Below are 22,756 nucleotides of genomic sequence, written 5' to 3' on the forward strand. Positions count from 1 at the left end.
CACAGACTCGGTCCGTGGATCAGAGACCCAAGAGATTATACTCCAACTGTCATCCAATGACTACGTTGAACATCATGTAGACCGCTTGTGGTTGTCAGGCACACGGATCTTGGCTAAGCGAGTAACGAAGATAGTGGGTGATTGTCACGGGTCACCCCTTCATTCTGACTTAACTGAATTAAGTACAAGAGTATATGTTGGAGAAGAAGTAAGCGTGAATTGAAAGAGAAACAATAGTACTTGCATTAATTCATGAAGAACAGCAGAGCTCCGCACCTTAATCTATAAGGTGTAGAAACTTCAGCGTAGAAAATACATAAGAGAAAAAGGTCTGCCTCACAAATGTAACATAAAAGTCCAAAGATCGATTGGATAGATCAGATATCAATAGTAAAACGTGCTATTTATACTAAATAGTACTTGCAAGAGAAACAATAGTACTTGCATTAATTCATGAAGAACAGCAGAGCTCCGCATCTTAATCTATAAGGTGTAGAAACTCCAGCGTAGAAATACATAAGAGAAAAAGGTCTGCCTCCCAAATGTAACATAAAAGTCCAAAGATCGATTAGATAGATCAGATATCAATAGTAAAACGTGCTATTTATACTAAACTAGTTACTAAGGATTACAAAAAATAAGTAACTAAGTGCAGATAGTGCAGAAATCCACTTCCGGGGCCTACTTGGTGTGTGCTTGGGCTGAGCATTGAGCTTTACACGTGCATAGGCCTTTTCTAGAGTTAAACGCCAGCTTGGATGCTAGTTTGGGCGTTTAACTCCAGTTCTGGTGCCAGTTCTGGCGTTTTACGCCAGAAAAGGTCTCTGGCTGGCGTTTAAATGCCAGTTTGGGCCATCAAATCTCGGGCAAAGTATGAACTATTATATATTGCTAGAAAGCCCAAGATGTCTAATTTCCAAAGCAATTGAGAGAACGCCAATTGGGCTTTTGTAGCTCTAGAAAAGCCACTTTGAGTGCAAGAGGGTCAGAATCCAACAGCATCTGCAGTCCTTTCTCAGCCTCTGAATCAAACTTTTGCTCAGGTCCCTCAATTTCAGCCAGAAAATACCTGAAATTACAAAAAAATACACAAACTCATAGTAAAGTCCAGAAATGTGATTTTTGCATAAAAACTAATAAAAATATAATAAAAAGTAACTAAAACATACTAAAAACTACCTAAAAACAATGCCAAAAAGCGTATAAATTATCCGCTCGTCAGACTCCTTAATTCCCCAATTCTCACCAAGAGTCTTCTTGCATGTTCATTCAATTTCTTGCTATTTACATTTCTTGCATATCTTGTCATCCAATCCCCATTTCCTCCCATAGCCAATAATATGACATTTCATTGCAACTCATAGGGAGAACAACTCGGGAGTTAAATACTCTCGGTTAATATATATTTGTTTTGTAATGTGACTCATCTTTAGAAATTAAATTTGATTGATGATCAATTGTTGGGTTTGGACTATACTTGCAACGGACAAATTCTATTTTTAGTGTGAAAATCCAAACCTATGCATCTGGTCACTCATCAAATTTTTGGCGCGGTTGCCGGGGAGTTGCAATGGTGTTATGTTGTTGGCTATTGTGTATATGTGAATAGTGTGAATAGCTTATTTTTGGTGATTGTACATATATTGCTTGTTTTTTGGTTAGTGTGAATATGTTACTATGTGAATATGTGAATAGTTTGTTTTTGATTAATTGCTTGTTTTTGCTAGTTTTAGGAATTCATTTTATTTGTTCTTGTTACCTTTGATTTTCATTTTCTTTTTATCCTATGAATTCTCACCCATTGCATTGTGAGTTTTGTTGCTATTGTGTATAGGAATTGGGAATTTCAATTGCTTGATACCTAGAGGGAATGAAAGGAACTAACAAGAAAAATTGGGTGTACAAGCTTGGGAATCTCAATTGCCTTGGAGAATACAAGCTTGGGTGAGAGCTTCTCAATATAGTCTAACTTAACGACTCTAAATAGAAGTGTTAGGAGGGAGACACCCCACCATGGTAACATTGTTCTTACCCTTTTCTTGTTTATAATTTTGGTTTGTTGCATGTTTGCTTGTTAAGTTAGCTTAGAATTAGTTTAATTTTGAGATTTATTAGGTTAATTTTTGTATGGATCATGAATTTATGGGTTTTGAATGTTTTGGGGTTGAGCTTTTGTTGAGTTAAGGCTTATAGCCTTAGATTTTGAAGAAACATTTTTGGGAAAACAGGGCATGTGCGTGCGCACACCCTTATGCGCATGCACACAACAACGAAATTTCACCTTTTGTGCGTACGCACCCATCTGTGCGTACGCACACAAGCCTTTATGCCCCCTGTTCGCAGTGCCAGCACGCCTTGTGTGCGCACATTCCCCCATGTTTTGCGCTCTGTATGTGCGCACGCTGCTGTGTGTGTGCACGCACCCCCTTATTCGCACTACTTGTGCGGGAGCACAGAGCTATGCGCACGCACACGGCCTTACACTCCCTCTGGTGGGAGTGCTAGCACAGCTTGTGCGCATGAACCCCCTGCCTAATTTTGTTTTTGTGTGCACACACGGACCTGTGTGCACGCGCACACATGATCCTTTCCTCTAAAAAAAAACCTACCTATGCGTGCGCACGGCGCCGTGTGCACGCACAATTCTCAACAACCCCTCTGCTCGCAGCTCACGCACTCTTTGTGCATGGGAACACCCCTTCATTTCCTTCTTGCGCGCCCGCACACATTTCTTGTGCACACGCACAGACACCAAATTCCCTTCTGTTCGCAGCGCCCGCACCCTGCTGTGCACGCGCATAACCCCCTTTTCCGCCTACGCACACGTACCTGTGCGTATGCACGCCCCTGTTTTCTCCTACTACACTTCTTTTCTTCTCCTCTCTCTACTTCTTCTCTTTTTTTTCTCTACTCCTTCTCTTCTTTCCCTCCTCCAACAACCACTCACCACTATACTTCACCACCTACGACACTCACCTTTAGTTAGTTTGTTAGTTAGTTAGTTAGGTAGGTAGTTAGTTAGTTAGTTATTTAGCTTATTTAGTTTAATTCTCTGTTTTAATGCTAAGTGTTGGATGATTGAGTTGATTTGTTGATTGTGTTGAGATATTGCTGCTGAATTATTATTGTTGTCACTATTTGTTGAGGTTATAAATTGTTGCTTGGTATTGAGTTCTTCATGTTTAATTTTGTGCATACCAAGTACTTATAACATTGCCTTCATGAACTCTTTTGGATTTCTAAATTGCATGTTTTTGCCACCATGTAATTTGATTTCATTATCTATAGTTAGGCAGTTTGTTCTTAGTTGATGCATTTTTTTGTTTAGGTGATGCTTGTTATAATTGATTTTTCTTTAAGTCACCTATTTGATGCATTAACATTGAGAATTGTGAAATTGGATCATAAGCTTGCCTAATGACACTTTTTGAGCTTTTTAAGCTTTGTGGACTATGCTTGCCATGTTTTCCACTTTATGTCAATTAGGTGTTGCTTCATCATTCAATTCACAATTTCTTTATTCTTGCTTGAATGCTCTTGTACTTCTTTGTTGCTTGTGTGTTTATCTTGGCATACAAGTTTCTTTTCTAAGTATTTCATGCACACTAGAATGAGTGAAGTGCATGCTTATCTTGTCTAATTGTGACCTAGCTTACAATGCTAGTGTGTGTGTGTTCTAAATCGCGCAATTTAGAATACACCCACTTATTTCTTCCATGTCACAAATTAATTCAATCACTCATTTTAGTGATTCTTACCTCATTCCAATATTCCATGCTTCCTTGTTTTTCCATTCACTCGTCTTACGGTGTTATTTCCTATTTTTCATGAATGATTCATCGTAAGCAATAAGGGAAGCGGGAGAAAGAGCATGCAGTAGCCAATTGAGCCACCAGCTGAAGGTGGTAATCTGAAGTCACTACACTCTCCTTGCTCACCTTTGAATGCACGGAGGATCGTGCAAACATTTAAGTGTGGGGAGGTCATCACCGATCAACAATCTTGGGTGACATACTCTAATCCTAGCACTTTCATCTTCTTTTTGAATTCTTAGTTGCATTTTTCTTCTTGGCTTGTATATATTTTAGTACCTTAATTGAATTTTTATTAGTTTATTACATTTCTTTGCATATATATAATAAGCTTAGTTAATATAATGAAAATTTTCCAAGAAAGACATTCTAGATAGGGCATTGACATCCTAATTGATTTGAGTTGGAACTTTTGATTGAAACTTGCTTGAAATATATTGTGGAACTTGTTTTTGAGCTAAGAACACACAACCTTGTGAGTTTTGAGCCTCATTGTGTGGTTACATCATATAACCACTATTTTTTTGTTCTTGTGTGTGCTATTCTCTTTTTATGACTGTAATCTTTGATTTGTTTGATTCTTTATGTCCATTGTTTGATGTATATATGCATTTATATAATTGAGGCCATCTTTTTATTAACCTCACTTATCCCAAATAGCCTACCCTTCTATCTCCCCTTGTTAACCAACTTTGAGCCTATTTCAATCCCCTTTTTGTTCTTAAAGTTAGCACATTATTAGCCTTAAAGTGAAAAATAAATAAATGTCCCTTATTTGGATCTTTGATTAGCTTAGGCTAGTGAGGGTGTATATCATATAAGTGTGGGGAAGTTTGGGAACTTTGGTTGAGATAGAAGTGGATTTTTTTTTGTATTGTTAATTGAAAATCTTGGAAATTGGGTACATACTCATGCATCAAACACTTAAACCATATGCATTGTCACTTTTGTATATATATATATTTTAGTTTGAAAAAAAAATAAAAAAAATAAAAAGGAGACAAAATGTCCCAAAGTGAAGTAATAAGAACAATGCATATGAGATGTGATTAAAAAGAAAATGCATGAGTATGTGAGAAAAGTGAAAAAATGGGTAGTTAGGTTTGCTTTGAGTTGTATAGGTTGTTAAGTAGGTTTGGTGAGAGTTTAGACTAATCAAAGATGTAAATATCAAGCTCACTTGCCCATATATAACCTTACCTTTACCCTAGCCCCATTACAACCATGAAAAGTCCTCATGATATTTGTAAGCATACATTGAATAAGGTTGATTGTTAGATAAAAGACAAATCTTAGAAAGCATGATTAGAAAAGAATGAGTGAATTGACCCTATACACTTGAGTATTAGAGCGGATACATATCCGGTGAGGGTTTAATTGCTCAATTACATGTTTTCACTTATCATTATTGCTTATCTTGCAAGTTGTTAATTCCTTTCAAGAACTCTAATCAATTATGGATTTAACTTGGTTAAGATTGCTTTAGCCCTTATGTTCATATATGCTTTCTTGGAAATTGACTTATTTTGACTAAGTAGTTGCATTCATTTAAGTAGATTGCATGTAGGTAGTTTACTTGCATTGAATAAATATAATACCCTTTGTTTCCTTCTTGAGTATAGCATGAGGGCATACGATTGTTTAAGTGTAGGGATGTGATGAATCCACATTCAATGGTATTTATTTGCTCTATTTGGGTAGATTTTATCAACATTTCTTGCATTTATCTATTGAAATAGCATAGTTTCATGATTTCTTCCTAAATTGTGCTTGAAAGTGAAAACATGCTTTTTAGGCCTTATAATTGCTAAATTTTATCCACTTTAATTCCATATGATGCCTTGATGTGTTTGCTAAGTGATTTCAGGTTTCCAAGGCAAGTATGGGTTGAAGAAGAGAGAAAAAAAGAGCATGCAAAAGGGAAGAAACCATGAAGAAAAGGAGTTTGGAAGTTCAATGATCCGTGCGTGCGCGCGCACAAGTGCGAGCTCGGCGATGCATACGCGTGACCCACGCGTACGCATGGAAGTGAATTTTGCCAGACAATGCGTACGCGTGACCCGAGTCACGTGTAGGGTTGCACATGGATCGGATAATATCCACATATCCGCGGTAATTATCCGCATTCGATCCGAATTTTGCGGATATTATCCGATCCGCAGAGCCATCAGATCGGATCAGATCCGATCTGCACTATGGTAGGATCGGATTGCGGATTTAGTAGTGATATCCGCGGATCCGATTCTCAAATCCGCATATCTGCACGTCTCATATAAATAGCATTGTTTAAAAAAGTAAACCCTAATGTGATATGAATTTTAGTGTGTTATTTTATGAATTTTATGATATCTTGTTTTTAATTTTTTATGTTGTACTTCAACTTAGAATAATTAAACTTAAATCTTGTGTTATTATTTTTTTTATTAAAGAGAATTTTTATTGATAATATTTTAGGAGTAAATAGGTTCAAACAGGTGAAAAATAAATTTTATGGATATTTTTTTGTAAAAATAGCCAAATAGAATCTTAAAATAGGTTTTTTTAATTATGCGGATATACCCGATATCTGATCCGATCTGATCGGATCAGATCTGGCCTGAAAAATGCGGATATCGTATCCGATCCGATCCGATGAGTATAGTGTGGATCAGATAGAATTTTAGGCTATATCCGATCCGATCCAATCCGTGTGCAGCCCTAGTCACGTGAGCTCATTAATGCAAATCGCTGGGGTGAATTCTGGGCGTCCAAAACCCAATCCAGCTTATTTCTGAAGCTATTTCAACCCTAATTCAAGTGGAAACAAGGGGGGCAATTAGGTTTAGCTTTTACATGCTTTTTCTCTTAGTTTCTAGAGAGAGAAGCTCCCTCCTCAATCTAGAATTAGGTTAGGTTTAGTTTAATTTCCTTTAATTTCAGTCTTTAATTCTTGTTTTGATGTAGTTTCTTTTATGTTTTCATGCTTTCTTGTCTTTATCTTCTTTATTTCTCTTGTTATCTCCCTTATTTTGTCACTTTTATGTTATGAACACTCTTTGTCAATTTTAATTTCAATTAATGCAAATTTATGTTTTATGTTCATTTAATACTTCTTTTATTTGTTATTATCATTTTCTTGCATTTGGTAGTTAGATTTTATTTTTAATGCATTTTAATATTATTTTATTCTCATGCACACCAAGTGTTTGACAAAATGCTTGGCTTAGTTTTTGCATAGTTTTTCTTCACTCTTGGCTTGAAATTGATGACTTTGTTGACCCTTGAGTCATTGATGTCCATTCTTGTTTGATGCATTAGAGTAGTTAGTTGATTTGGTTTCCCTTGACTCTAAGTGACCCAATAGTATTGACTTAGGACTTAGAGATTGGAATCAACTATGCCTATTTGACTTATCCTCGAGGTAGGGTTGACTAAGTAGGATTAACTCTTCATAATCATCATGTGTTTGTGGTCAATGACTAGGATAGGTAATCTTAGCCTTCAATCCATGCCAAGAGGTTTCTTGCATTTGAAGTTTCCTTTCCTTGCATTTAATTGCTTTGAATTTTATTGCTTTGATGTTTAATTTCTTGCATGTTTAGTTTTCACACTCTTCATTGAGAAATTGGGTGTTTAGGTGAAATTGAGTTGTGGATATCTATTCCGCATTATGTGAGGATTGTTAATTGGTTTGGTTTCCTTTGACTCTAAGTGACCCACTAGTGTTGACTAGGACTTAGGGATTGGAATCAATTATGCCCTTTTGACTTATCCTCGATGTTAAGATAGACTAATTGGGATTAATTCACACACAATTATCATATTTGTGGTCCATAACTAGGATATGACTCCTTAATTCCCCAATTCTCACCAAGAGTCTTCTTGCATGTTCATTCAATTTCTTGCTATTTACATTTCTTGCATATCTTGTCATCCAATCCCCATTTCCTCCCATAGCCAATAATATGACATTTCATTGCAACTCCTAGGGAGAACGACCCGGGAGTTAAATACTCTCAGTTAATATATATTTATTTTGTAATGTGACTCATCTTTAGAAATTAAATTTGATTGATGATCAATTGTTGGGTTTGGACTATACTTGCAACGGATAAATTCTATTTTTAGTGTGAAAATCCAAACCTATGCATTTGGTCACTCATCAAACGCCCAAGCAAGGGAGGCCAGTCACATACTAATTGCAACCCTTCTAAGCAAGCTAGTAATCCCCCTTCCAACACACATGGCACTCGGCCTTAATCAACCAAAGTTGATGAGTATAAGGCTAAAATGCCATTTCCTCAGAAGCTCTATCAAGAGGAAAAAGATAAACAATTTTCCCACTTTGCGGATTATCTCAGAACACTAGAGATCAAGATCCCTTTTGCAGAGGCTCTTGAACAGATACCTTCTTCTGCTAAGTTCATGAAGGACATTTTAAGTCATAAGAAGGATTGAAGAGAGTCAGAAACAGTCCTCCTCATTGAAGAGTGCAATGCGATCATTCAAAATAACTTACTAAAGAAACTTAAGGATCTTGGAAGCTTTATGATACCATGCACTCTAGGTGATGCTTGAACAAGGACAGCTCTATGTGACCTTAGAGCAAGCATTAACCTAATACCTGCTTCATTAATAAAGAAGCTTTGCTTGACTGATGAAGTCAAACCAACCCGCATGTGTCTTCAACTTGCTGATGGGTCTATTAAGATACCATCAGGAGTGATTAAAGATACGATTGTGAGGGTTGGACCCTTTGTTTTTCCCATTGACTTTGTGGTGTTGGATATAGAAGGGCACAAGAGTGCATCCCTTATCCTAGGGAGACACTTCCTAGTTATAGGACAGACCTTCATTGATGTTAAAAAAGGGGAAATAATCCTGAGAGTCAATGAGGAAAAGTTCGTACTGAATGCTGTCAAGGCTATGCAGCATCCAGACACCCCTGAGGAATGCATGAGCATTGACCTCATTGATTCTCTGGTGGAAGAAGTCAACATGGCAGAAAGTATCAAGGAAGAGCTGAATGACATCCTTAATGATGCCCAGCCTGATTCAGAGGAACCTCTGGAAACCTTTGAGGAAAAGGAAAAGCCCCCAAAGCTTGAGCTTAAGCCATTACCTTCCTCCCTTAAATATGCATTTCTGGGAGATTGAGATATTTATCATGTGATCATAAGCTCTGCCTTAGAAACACAGGAAGAAGATGCACTAATTCAAGTGCTCAAAACACATAAGACCGCCCTTGGGTGGACTATAAGTGACCTTAAGGGCATTAGCCCAGCCCGATGCATGCATAAAATCCTGCTGGAGGATAATGCCAAACCAGTGGTACAACCACAAAGGCGATTGAATCCGGCTATGAAGGAAGTAGTGCAAAAGGAAGTCACTAAGCTCTGGGAGGCTGGGATCATTTATCCCATTTTTGATAGCCCCTGGGTGAGCCCTGTCCAAGTTGTTCCCAAGAAGGGAGGCATGACAGTGGTTCATAATGAAAAGAATGAGAAGATCACAAAAAGGACAATTACAGGGTGGCGTATGTGCATTGACTATAGAAGACTCAATGATGCCCCCAAGAGGAATCATTTTCCTTTACCATTTATTGACCAAATACTAGAAAGACTAGCAGGGCATGCTTTTTATTGTTTCTTGGATGGATATTCTGGGTACAATCAAATAGCAGTGGATCCACAAGATCAAGAGAAAACAGCATTCACATGCCCATCTAGCGTGTTTGCCTACAGACAAATGCCATTTGGCCTATGCAGTGCACCTGCCACTGATGATTCTATATTTCTGATATATTTTGGTTTGATTTGAATGGATTTCATCACATAAACCCACATTTATTCATCCAAATAGCATACTTTTGTGTTCCCTCCCTAAATTGAGCCTAATTGTGAAAACAAGCTATTTTGTGCTTAATTTAATAACTTTTATCCCACTTTTATGACATTCGATGCCATGACATATTTGTTGAGTGATTTTAGGTCCTAGAGGAAAGTTTGGCACGGCAAAAGTGGAAGGAAGCATGTACAAAGGGAGAAAGCATGAAGAAAACAAAGGAGAAGCACATATTGGAGTGTGCGTACGCACAACAACCTGTGCGTACGCACAAGAAGAAAATCATCATGTGTGCGTACGCACACACCTGTGCGTCCGCACACTGATAAACCACTATTTTATGGTTTATAATGTGTTTAATTGTGTGGTTTTATCATGATATTTACCCACTTATTCATATGATTAGCATGCATTTATATTTCCTTCCTAAAATTATTACATGATTGAAAACTTGCTTCCTAGAGACTTTTAATTATGCATTTTAATTCTCCTTTATTCCATTCGATGCCGTGATCTGTGTGTTAAGTGTTTCAGGTTTTATAGGGCATGAATGATTTGGAGATTGGAAAGGAAGCTTGCAAAAATGGAAGGAACACAAGAAATTAAGGAGATGACCAGCGAGAAGTGACGCGGTCGCATGGCTCACGCAACCGCGCAGAAGAGAGGAAATCGCAGTGACGCGGTCGCATGACTCACGCGACCGCGCGGATTGGAATAGCACAAGTGACGCGGAGGCGTGGACGATGCACCCACGTGGCAAAGCAAAATGCCGCATGACGCGTCCGCATGAATGACGCGATCGCGTGACATGCGCGATCTGCATAATCTGCAGAATTCGCTGGGGGCGATTTTGGGCCCTGTTTTGACCCAGTTTTTCGGCCCGAAAAAGCAGACTAGAGCCAGAGGACATGCAGAAACCAAAGACAACATTCATTCTACACAGTTTTTAGTTTTTAGATCTAGTTTTACTCCTCCTCTAGGTTTTCTCTCTACACATTCATAGTTCTTAGGATTTTTATTTCGATTGCTCTTTGCATTGGGATATTGAGAAGAGTTATTACCTCATCAAGACTTTGTCATTCTACTTCGTTTTCTTTACTTGGCTTTACTCTTCCATGTCCTTCAATTTACTCAATTTTACTATTGGATTATTTTAGAATTTATTAATACAAGAGTTACTTTTATTTTTAATTGATTCCTTTGAGTTTTATTTATCATGTCTTTCTTTAATTCCCTTTCCTATGTTATGAGCTCTACATTCACAATGAGCGAGTAGTTCCCTTACTTGATGGGAAGTTGATTGAAAGGAACCCTTGAGTTGGAATGTTCAAAGGAGAAATTGTAATTGGGTTTATTATTGGATGGCTCTCTAGTCACTAACGCCAGTCCTTCCAAGTAAGCGGATTGGGACTTGTGAGTAGAAACATCATTCCAACTTGTTTGACTTTCCCTTATTTGGTAAGGAATAACTAAACAGAACGACCTTCAATTATCAATTAATCTTGAGAGTACTGCAACAAGAATAGGGCTTCCAACTAATCTACTCCCAGTCAAGGCTTTTATTTAAATTACTTAATTTCCCCAATTTAATTTCCTGTTTATTCAACTTAAACTCTTTCTGAAAATATCTGATTAATAAAATAGCACACCTTTCTGCAACTCGTTGGGAGACGACCTGGGATTCATACTCCCAGTATTTTAATTTTAATTTTTGTGACAACCCTTCTAAATTGATAAGCGGATTTCTGGTTGGTTAAGAACTATACTTGCAACGCGCAACTTATATCAATTCTTAATTAGCCAATTTCTGCCACGTCAATTTTTGGCACCGTTGCCGGGGAGTTGCAATAGAGTGCTAAAGTTATTAATTGGATTTTATTTATTGCATTTTATTTTATCTTGCTACCATGAGCTGCTTGTTTCTTTCGTTAGATGACGCGTTCACTTCCTGATCCAAGCTTGCTAGTATTCGATCCTGAGATTGAAAGAACCATTTCACGAATAAGGCAAGCTCGGCGTTGGTTAGTCGTCTCTGAAGGCGGATCTGAAACGTCACTTGAGAAAGAAACCAACCCCCGTTCTACTGATTTGGTTGATTTACGTACAGGTAATATGGCAGCAGCTAGGAGAGTTACTATTCAGGAGGCTGGAGCCCCTGATTTTACAATGCAACCATTTCAAGCGTATCACCCAGTGGTGGCTACAGACTTTGAAATAAAGACTGCACTGCTCAATTTGATGCCCAAGTTTCATGGCTTGCCTGCTCAAGAGCCTTTCAAGCAGCCTGTTCTACTGTCAGGTGTGATGGTACAGATGAAACTTCAATTTTGCTGAAAGCTTTCCCGTTTTCTCTAGAGGGGAAGGCAAGAGAGTGGTACTACACTCAACCAGCAGCAACTGTATCCAACTGGGATACACTGAGAAGAGAATTCTTGGAAAAATTCTTTCCAGCTGAAGTTACTGATAAACCGAGGAAAGACATTTCTAGGATTGTTTAGGATGAATCTGAGACTCTCTATGAATACTGGGAGCGCTTCAATAATCTTCTGGAAGCATGCCCCCACCATATGATTGACAAGATAGTGTTACTCGGTTACGTCACACAGGGCATGAGGCCCCAAGATAAGACCACATTGGAAAGTGCTAGCAATGGGTCTATGAAAAAGTACAAAACCACTGACGAGGCATGGCAATTGATTAGCGACTTAGCTGAATCTACTCGGAATCACAGGCAGAAACAAGGCCGTTCAAAAGCCGTTGCAGAAGTATCCTCTAGCAGAGAGACTGCTGCTCTGACTCAGAGTATCTGTGAAATGACCAACTTGCTGAAGCAGATGCAATTGAATCAACAACAAGTTCAGCAAGCTCAACCTTCTCCACCACAGCAAAACCAACAGTTAGTCCCACAGAAAGTTTACAGAATTTGCGCTGATTATAGCCACTATACTGATGAATGTCCGCAGCTCCAGCAGGAAGACAACACCGTGGCAGCCACTCATAACTTCTATGACCGCCCCAACCAAGGGTACAATCAAGGTGGCAATTACAACCATGGATGGTAGGACAATTCTAACCAGAATTGGAGGGACAACAACAACAGAAGAGGCAGAGACAATCAAGAAAATCAGAGGTGGAATAATAACAACAACAGGCAGCAGAACCAAAACCAGCCTTACAGAGCGCCTCACCTAAGACAATCCCAAGGACCACAGAATACCCAACAGCAGACCTCTCAAATTACTTATCCTTCCTCATCTTCTAATGATGATTTACTACAATCCATTAATCAGAGACAACAGACCATGGAAAATAACATTAATGCCACTCTAAATGGTCTGAACGCTACTCTGCAAGCTCTTGTCTCACAAATTGGATCAATGAATAACTCCAATAACCAGCCTTTGAGCTCCAGTGGAAACCCTCTCAACCATTACCCAATCCCAAGGGTGGCATTAATGCCATCACCCTGAGGTTCGGAACCACACTGCAGGAGAGGAATCAGGAGGAGCCAAGCCTACCAGAACACGCCTCAGCTGAAGAGGTAGTGGAAATAGAAGATGTTGAAGAGGAAGAGGACATACAGAACATAGCTGAAAAAGAAGAAGTTCAACCACAGAAGGAAGCACCACAGGGCGCAAATATTGCAGAAGACACCACTCCTATCCCATTTCCACAACTTGCAAGGAAGCCCAGGAAGCAGCTGGAACCTGATCCTAAAATGGTAGAGATATTCAAAAAGGTTGAGGTAACTGTTCCTCTTTTTGATGTTATTTAACAGGTACCTAAATATGCAAAGTTTCTAAAAGATTTATGTATACATAAAGACAAAATTAATGAATTAGAAACTATTCCTTTAGGTAGTTCCATATCTACTTTAATGGGAGGTTTACCTGAAAAGTGTAGTGACCTAGGTCCTTGTATAGTTAATTGTACTATTGGTGGTGTGATAATTTCTGACTGCATGTGTGATTTAGGAGCATGTGTGAGTATAATACCTTTGTCTATATATGATATTTTGAGGCTCCCTCCTTTAAAAAGGTCGGCAGCTCATTTTGTGTTAGCAGATAAGAGCATTATTACAGTAGTTGGAGTTGCTAAAGATGTATTAGTGGGCATTAAGGGACTCACATTCCCCACTGATTTTTATATTCTGGAGATGTCCCAAAATGACTCAGAGAAGCCATCATCAATCCTACTTGGAAGACCTTTCCTGAAGACATCAAAGTTTAAATTGGATGCTTTTTCAGGAACATACTCTTTTGAAATAGATGGCCGATTAGTAAGTTTCAACCTGAATGGAGTTATGAAGCACCCTCCAGAAGATCATTCTATCTTCCAGTGTGACATCATAGATGAAACTGTAGCTGAAGTTCACCAGGAGGAATTAGAGGAGAAGCACACAGGACAAGGTCCAAGTATAGGGACATTCTCAGAGGACAATGACAGTGCTTTACCATTGTTACCAGCTCCAGACAACCCAGAGCCTGACCATGATCAGAAGTTAGACTTAAAACCCCTTCCTCCACACCTCAAATATGCTTACCTTGAGGACAAGCAAAAGTGTCCAGTTATCATTGCAAGGGAACTCACTTCTCAACAAGAAGAGCAGTTACTAAGTGTGCTGAGGAGGCACAAGAAGGCAATTAGGTGGAGTTTGGCAGATATAGTAGGCATCAACCTTCAAGTATGTGAGCACAGAATATTTTTAGAAGAGGGAGCAAGGCCCGTTCATTAACCCCAGAGAAGACTGAACCCCACTATCTTAGAGGTTATAAAAAAGGAAGTGACCAGACTACTGGAGGCAGATATCATCTATCCTATCTCAGACAGTGAATGGGTAAGCCCGGTACAAGTAGTACCAAAGAAGTCTGGAGTCACTACAGTGAAGAATGAGCATGGAGAACTCATAGCAACCAGAGTACAGAATGCTTGAAGGGTCTGCATTGACTACAGACGCCTCAACCAAGCAACCCGTAAGGATCACTATCCTCTTCTATTCATTGATCAAATGCTGGATCGCCTGTCAGGTAAATCACATTATTGTTTTCTAGATGGTTACACAGGTTATTTCCAGATTCATATAGCTCCTGAGGATCAGGAAAAGACTACTTTTACATGTCCTTTTGGGACTTATGCTTACAAGAGAATGCCCTTTGGCTTGTGCAATGCACCAGCTACTTTCCAAAGATGCATGATGAGTCTTTTCTCTGATCTTATTGAGGACTATATGGAAGTTTTTATGGATGATTTTAGTGTTTATGGCGATTCCTTTAGCCTTTGCTTAGATGGATTATCTAGAGTATTAGATAGATGTGTCAGTACAAACCTCGTATTAAATTTTGAAAAATGTCACTTTATGGTTAAACAAGGGATTGTACTAGGACATGTTGTGTCTAATACTGGCATTTCTGTAGATCCGGCAAAGGTGGATGTTATTTCTAGTTTACCTTACCCCTCTTCTGTGAGGAAAGTCCGCTCGTTCCTTCGCCATGCAGGTTTTTACAGGAGATTCATTAAGGACTTCAGTAAGGTAGCACTTCCCTTATCCAGACTACTGCAGAAGAATATTGAGTTCGAGTTCAGTGAAGATTGCAAACAAGCATTTGATAAGCTGAAAACCACCCTGACTCAAGCTCCAATTGTGAGAGGACCAGACTGGAGCCAGCCATTCGAAATAATGTGCGATGCTTCCAACCTGCAGTAGGAGCAGCATTGGCTCAGCGTGAAGGTAAGGATTCTTTTGTTATTGCTTATGCGTCTAAAACTCTAGATGCAACACAATCCAATTACACTACTACTGAGAAAGAGCTTCTTGCTATTGTTTTTGCTCTGGATAAATTCTGAGCCTATTTACTTGGTACGAAGGTAGTAGTGTACTCGGACCACGCAGCTCTAAAGTATCTATTAGCTAAAAAGGAGTCCAAACCAAGGCTTATACATTGGATACTGCTATTACAAGAATTTGATTTAGAAATTAAGGATAGGAGTAGTAACCAGAATTTAGTGACAGACCACTTGAGTCACCTTGAGCACATTTCAGATGACCCCACTCCTATAGCTGATAATTTCCCATTTGATAACCTGCAAGCAGTATCTGAGGTAGTCCCTTGGTATGCACCTGTAGCTAATTATCTAGTTAGCCGCACTTTTCCTCCAAACTTTTCTAAGCATCAAAGAGACAAGCTGAAAAGCGAGTTTAAATATTATATATGGGATGACCCATATTTATGGAGATGTGGCACTGACCAGGTAATTAGACGGTGTGTGCCTCAATCAGAATTCCAGTCCATCTTAGAGGCCTGTCACTCATCTGAGAGTGGAGGACATTTTGGCCCTCAAAGAACAGCTAGAAAAATCTTAGACTATGGATTCTGGTGGCCTACACTTTTTAGAGACGCTGCTAAATTTTGTAGATCTTGTTTCCCATGCCAAAAATTTGGTAATATATCCAGGAGGGATGAAATGCCTCAACAAATTATGCTTTTCTGTGAAATTTTTGACGTTTGGGGTATTGACTTCATGGGTCCATTTCCAAATTCTAATGGTTACTTTTATATATTGTTAGCTGTGGATTATGTTTCCAAATGAGTGGAAGCAATTCCTACCCGCACTGATGATTGAAAGAACTGAAGATTGATGGTTTAGAGGTTATAATAAACTCTCGTTGCAAGTATAGTTACTAAACCAAGCAATCAGCCTTTCTTACAAACGTTTTGGTTGTCACAAGTAACAAACCCCTAAATAAATTGATAACCGAAGTATTCAAACCTCGGGTCGTCTTCTCAAGGAACTGCAGGGAAGTATGTTCTTATTATTGGTTATGGAGATTGTAAATTGGGGTTTTGAGAATGAGGAGTGAATAGTTTAATTAGCAATTAAAGTAAATGAAGAACAAGCAATTTAAATGGTAAGTAAAATAAATAGACGACTGTAAATAAACTTTTGGCAAGGTATGAGAAATTAGAGATCCTATCCTAGCTATCCTTATCAATGATGATGAGAATTGAATCTTAATTCCACTTTGTTAACCTTTACTAAGATAAAGGAAGGTCAAGGGATTAATTGGTTTGATCTTCGAATCCTATTTATTTCCTAAGAAAAGATTGGGATTATTGAAGTTCAGTTTAATTAACAAAGATAACAATTATCATTCATGTTTGAGTTTGATAACTCCTGAGTTACTGATTTCTTAACCAAGACCAAAAGGAGAAAAGTAAATCTACTGGAATAAAAATATCTTCAGATGGGAATAACAATAATGTAAATAAGAGAAAGCAATATTAAATTGAAATACCTCAAATAGCATTAATTCAAAAGAGTAATCTGTAACATTGAAGAATTCATAAATTAAATTGCAAAAGTAAATAAAAAGGAATATTGAACCTGATGAAGAGATAATCCTGAAAGCGAATAAAATCCTAATTCTAAATCCTAATCCTAAAGAGAGAAGAGAGAGGAGAAAACCTCTCTCTAAACTAAATCTAAATCATGAAAACTAAACTAAAGTCGTCGCTCCTTGAATGGATGCATTCCCCCACTTCATAACCTCTGGTCTATGCCTTCTGGACTTGGATTTGGGCCAAAAAGGGCTTCGGAATTCGCTGGGAGCATTTTCTGCAATTTCTGGTGCGTGGCCTCTGTCACGCGTCCGCGTGGGTCACGCGGTCGCGTCATTCGGAGTTTTCCTTGTCACGCGGTCGCGTCAGTCATGCGGCCGCGTCGCTGCTTCTTCGCGCTTGGCAGTTTCTTCAAAAACTCTGTTTTATGCTTTCCTTCCATTTTTGTATGTTTCCTTTCCATCCTTTAAGTCATTCCTGCCTTAGAAGATCTGAAACTACTCAACACACTAATCACGACATCAAATGGAAATAAAGGTAATTAAAATAATTAATTTTAAAGCATAGGAAGCATGTTTTTCACATACATCACATAATGAGGAAGGAAAAGTAAAACCATGCAAATAATATGGATAAGTGGGTGAAGGATTGAATAAATCACTCAGATTAAGCACAAAATATATCATAAAATATGGGTTTATCAATGATGCTAACATTGTTGTTTCCTTTATGAGAAACCACATTATTTGTCGCTTTGGATCACCACGAGCAATCGTGAGCGATCAAGGCACCCATTTTTGTAACAGGAGACTAACATGATTAATGAAGAAGCATGGAATAATTCATAAGGTTGCAACAGCCTACCATCCTCAGACTAATGGGCAAGCCGAGGTGTCAAACAGAGAGATAAAGCGTATCTTGCAGAAGATAGTCAAACCTCATAGAAGAGATTGGAGCACCAGGCTACAAGATGCACTTTGGGCGTACAGAACTGCATACAAGACACCCATTGGGATGAGTCCTTTCCGCTTAATCTATGGAAAAGCTTGTCATCTCCCTGTTGAAGTCGAGCACAAAGCCTTTTGGGCAGTAAAGGAGTGCAACATGGGAATGGAGAAAGCCGGATCTGAAAGAAAATTGCAACTGTAAGAATTGGAAAGCCTTCGCCTAGAAGCTTATAAGAATTCAAGACTATACAAGGAGAAGATGAAGGCTGTACATGATCAGCACATTAAGAGAAAAGAGTTCCAACCTGGGGACTTAGTCCTCCTTTACAAATCTCGACTGAGACTCATGCCACGCAAGTTGAGATCAAGATGGGATGGTCCATACAGAGTAGAGAAGGCTGAACCGTACGGAGTTTATCACCTAAGCTATCCTTCAAGCTCTGAACTTATCAAAGTTAATGGACATCGTTTAAAGTTGTACCATGGAGAGAGGATGCAGAAAAACAAGGAGCTTGAGATCTTCCTCTTGGAAGATCCTCACATAGCCGAAGATTGAGCTAATGGAGCGTCCAACTTACGGACGTTAAAGCAAAGTGCTAGGTGGGAGACAACCCACCATGGTATGATCGTTCTTTTTTTTATTTTTAGTTTTTTCTACTTAATAACTCTTCTCTTTATTAGTACATTTCGTGTATTTGTATTTACATACTTTTATTTTTAATTTTAATTGAAAAAAAAAGGGGGTTACGCAACGCGACCACATCATTGACGCGTCCGCGTCGCAAGGAGATGGGAGAAAATAAAAAAACAAACAGAGAGTCACGCAGGAGCGTGGCTAGAGGCGTGCCAATGGCACAAATTGTCCCACGCGCCCGTGTCACATGGGAACATTGGCCTCCCACGCGACCGCGTGACCCACGCGGTCGCGTGCCCTAGAATTCAACGTCAAAAAGGTGCACGACCAAAAGTTGTGCTAGAGTGGTGCTGGATTGGTGTTGAACGCACAATCCTTCCCACGCGGCCGCGTGACCGACGCTACCGCATCATATCCTTCTAATGGCCACTCATGCGATCGCATACCCCACGCGATCGCGTCACCCAATATTTGGCAATCAATGATTTTGAACAGAGAGTTGTGCGAGTGCGAGGCTGCCCTCGCGCCAGTGGCATAAAACGGGTCAAGCGACCGCGTGACCGACGCGACTGCGTCAATCAGTATCAGCGCAAGTCGCGCGACCGCGTGCCCCACGTGACCGCGTCGATTACGCCGCACAGCTTCCCTGATTTTCCACTTATCTTATCTTTTTCTCCTCAAATCCTATTTTCTCTTTTTCCTCCTCCCTTCTTCCTTCCTCCTTCTTCCTTCTTTCTCACTTTTTTTACACCCTCACTCTCTCTCTCTCCTCCATTAACAAGGTTTTCTTTTTCTTCTTCTCTCCTTGCTTTTCTATTTTTCTTCTTATTTTTCTATGTTATCTTCTTTTCTTTTCTTCTTACTTTCATTATTCATATTTTCTTCCTTTTTACTTGGTATTAGAAATTTATTTGAGTAATTATTTCTCATTATATGCTTGTGGATTGTTCTAAATTTGTTTGGTAATTATATATTACTTTTTAAAGGGTTGCTTGCATGTTCAATTTAATACTTTCTATACATTATTTCACCATGCATGCTATGTGTTTGTGAAAAAGCCCATATGGCATTTTGCACTTTTCTCCGTTATTCTACTCTACTATTAAATGCCTGTTTTTCACAAAACCCCTTTTATATTTTATTCGTTATAAATAATTGTCAATACAAATGTGATGGTTTGTTACGAGTGATGCTTGATCTATGCTACTCATGCCTTTGCCAACATGCCAATAAACACCTTGCATTCACTTGTCATCATATGCACTAACTATTTTCCATTGATGACTTTTCACATGTAGTCATGACCATGTGTTAACATCATTTAGCTTTTACTGTGCATTCATAACCACCCTTTTCCGTTCTCTTCCTTGCTCTATCTCTTTGAATTTAATTTACTTTCTCTTCCCTTTTTCAGAATGGCCACCAAGAAAGGAAAAGAGAAAGCTACTCCCAAATCCACAGCAAGAAGAGGAACAAAAAGAGCATTAGTAGCAGAACCCTCTTCAACTGCGGTTAAACCCTCAACAAAGAGACTTAAGAGGATTATAAAGGTTGATGATAAAGAAAAAGCCTTCCCAGCAAAGGACATTGCACGATTTCCCAATCGCTACTGTGAGCAGATGTTCCCCATCCTGGCAGAAAGGAGCTACAACAACGAATACCTTCTTCTCCTCCCAAACCATATTGCTACCTTTGTTGAGCCGTAAATTGCATAAACACAATGGGGTTTCCTACAGAGATAGCCAAGGCAGGTCAATCTTTCTTGGGTAGTCGAGTTCTACTCCAACTTCCACCTTCCAACCCTGCAGTCTGTCTTTGTCCGTCAGAAGCAAGTCCCTATTACAGAAGAGGCCATTCAAAAAGCTCTAGGTTTGGACGCCTTTCAAGAAGCCGCACTCAAGCGCCAGATGTACCAATTTGACTGGGATGCTATTCTCAGAGTTATCGCACTACCTGGCAGCCGATGGATCTACGGATACCATCGTACCCGCCCTAAGGGAATTTCAGCTTCAGCACTTACCTTGGAGGCTCGCGTATGGGCACAGATCATGTCCCATTACGTCTTTCCGAGCACTCACGAGTCCTCCTTCACTGCGAACATGGCTGTTCTACTATGGTGCATCCTTACAGACCAGCCTCTGAACCTACCAAGACGCATCCGGAATGCCATGGGATACGTACAAATCGCGAGCAACTTACCTTTCCCCGCCTTGGTCTCAGATCTTGTCTCAGCAGCCGGAGTCTCCTTCAGAGCTGGGGACACCAAAGCCATACTTCCACGGGATGATCAATATGTCCCTAATGGGAAATATATCAGACCCTCAATAGCCACTACAAGCCAGCCCACTGAACCGGCTTAGGACATTCCTCCTTCCGTACCACATGCACCTACCACAGACCAACTGCTCCATCAGATACTCGAAAGGTTGGATCGGCAGGAACACAAAGCTAAGATGAGAGAGCGCCGTAACAAGCGCCGATTCACATACCTCAAGGAGCTGATTATGGGAAAATTCAAGGACTCAAACACCCCGGACTCCACTTCCTTTACCAGCACAGGGAGCCATGACGGTCCCGACTGTGGAGATACTGCTACCAGCCCACCCCTGTTCCTGACAGATGGCACCGAGGACGGTGCAAAGCCTTAAGTGTGGGGAGGTCGGTCAGTACCTGACTTCCGGAGGTAATTTCTCTTCCCTAAACACCAATAAATTAGGATATTTAGTTAGTTTTTCTTTTATAGAATAGGATAAATTGCATAGTAATAGATTAGTTGCATGCATGTTCTACTTGATTGAAAAGACAATAAGTTTCTTTTAAGACTCTATTTTTGGAACAAAATTTCACTAATTTTAATTAAATTTTTATGTTAAATTTGCTTGAAGTTGTATTTGGAACATGATTTTTGAGCTAAAGAACACACAACCTGTGAGAATTGAGCCTTTATTCATGGTTACATTATTTAACCATAATTATTTTATTCTTGTGTGTTTACTTCTCTATGATTGTAATCTATATTTTGTTTCATCTTATATGTCCAATATTTATTATATTTATATGTTTGCATATGATTGAGGTCATTAATTGTTTAGCTCACTTATCCAAATTAAGCCTACCCTTTCAATTACCTTTGTTAGCCACTTTGAGCCTTTAAATCCCATTTTTTCTATATTTTACCACATTACTAGCCTTAAGCGGAAAAAATAATTATATATCCCAAACTGAATCTTTGGTTAGCTTAAGATAGAATTGTGTGTGCTAATTAAGTGTGGGAAATTATGGGAACAAAAGATAATAAGGGAATGTGTCATGATAATAGAATGGGAATTTGGATACTTACTCATGTGAAACTATAAGAATTAAAAATCTATGTGCATTGATAAGCTATGTTTATTTTTATGCTTATATTAAAAAAAAATCAATAAAAAATATTCAATATATAAATAAGGGGACAAAATTACCCCAACGTTAAGTTAAGAATTCAAAGGTCAATGCATGTATGATAAAACTAAAATAAAAGTTGATACATGAGTATGGAATGTGAAAGAGAAATTCTGGGTAGCTAGGTATGAATTCTAAAGTTATATAGAATATATACATAGGTTATGTTAAAGCTTGGGTTAATTAAAGATTCAGTTTATAAGCTTACTTAGCCACATATGTATCCTTACCATTACCTTGGCCCCATTACAACCTTGAAAAGACCTCATGATGTCTGCATTGGTATATTAAATGTTGTTGATTGATTAGGAGAAGAACAAAAAAATTAGAAAGCATGATTAGAGAAGGATAGAGTGATTGCCCTATACACTAGAGAGATTAGAGCGTATATACATCATCAGTGAGGGTTCAATGCTTAAAATTCTATATTCCCTGCTTTCATGAGCTGCCTTCTTGCATTTTTATCTGTTCTTACTGCATGAGAATTGAATTAGTGGAATTTAATTTGTAATTGTGTTGAAGAGCTTATTTATTATTGATCAAGTGGAAAAAAAATCATATAGTTGCATTCATATATATATATAGGTTGCATTGCATTGCATGAGTTTTACATGTTCCTACTCATTTATTTTATCTCCTTCAACTAAGCATGAGGACATGCCAATGTTTAAGTGTGGGGAGGTTGATAAACCACTATTTTATGGTTTATAATGTGTTTAATTGTGTGGTTTTATCATGATCTTTAACCACTTATTCATATGA

At 38.8% G+C, this 22,756-nt stretch overlaps 1 non-coding gene across 1 annotated transcript; it reads right to left on the bottom strand.

Moving 5' to 3' along the window:
• Positions 1-12,100: 12,100 nt before the first annotated feature.
• LOC148574361 (small nucleolar RNA R71) lies at positions 12,101-12,208 on the bottom strand. Its single transcript, XR_015906214.1, has one exon. It is a non-coding gene; the product is annotated as a small nucleolar RNA R71 (small nucleolar RNA).
• Positions 12,209-22,756: the final 10,548 nt, after the last annotated feature.

The sequence above is a fragment of the Arachis ipaensis genome, chromosome B2, assembly GCF_059453495.1.
Source record: "Arachis ipaensis isolate K30076 ecotype BB chromosome B2, ASM5945349v1, whole genome shotgun sequence".
Classification (NCBI taxonomy): Eukaryota; Viridiplantae; Streptophyta; class Magnoliopsida; order Fabales; family Fabaceae; genus Arachis; species Arachis ipaensis.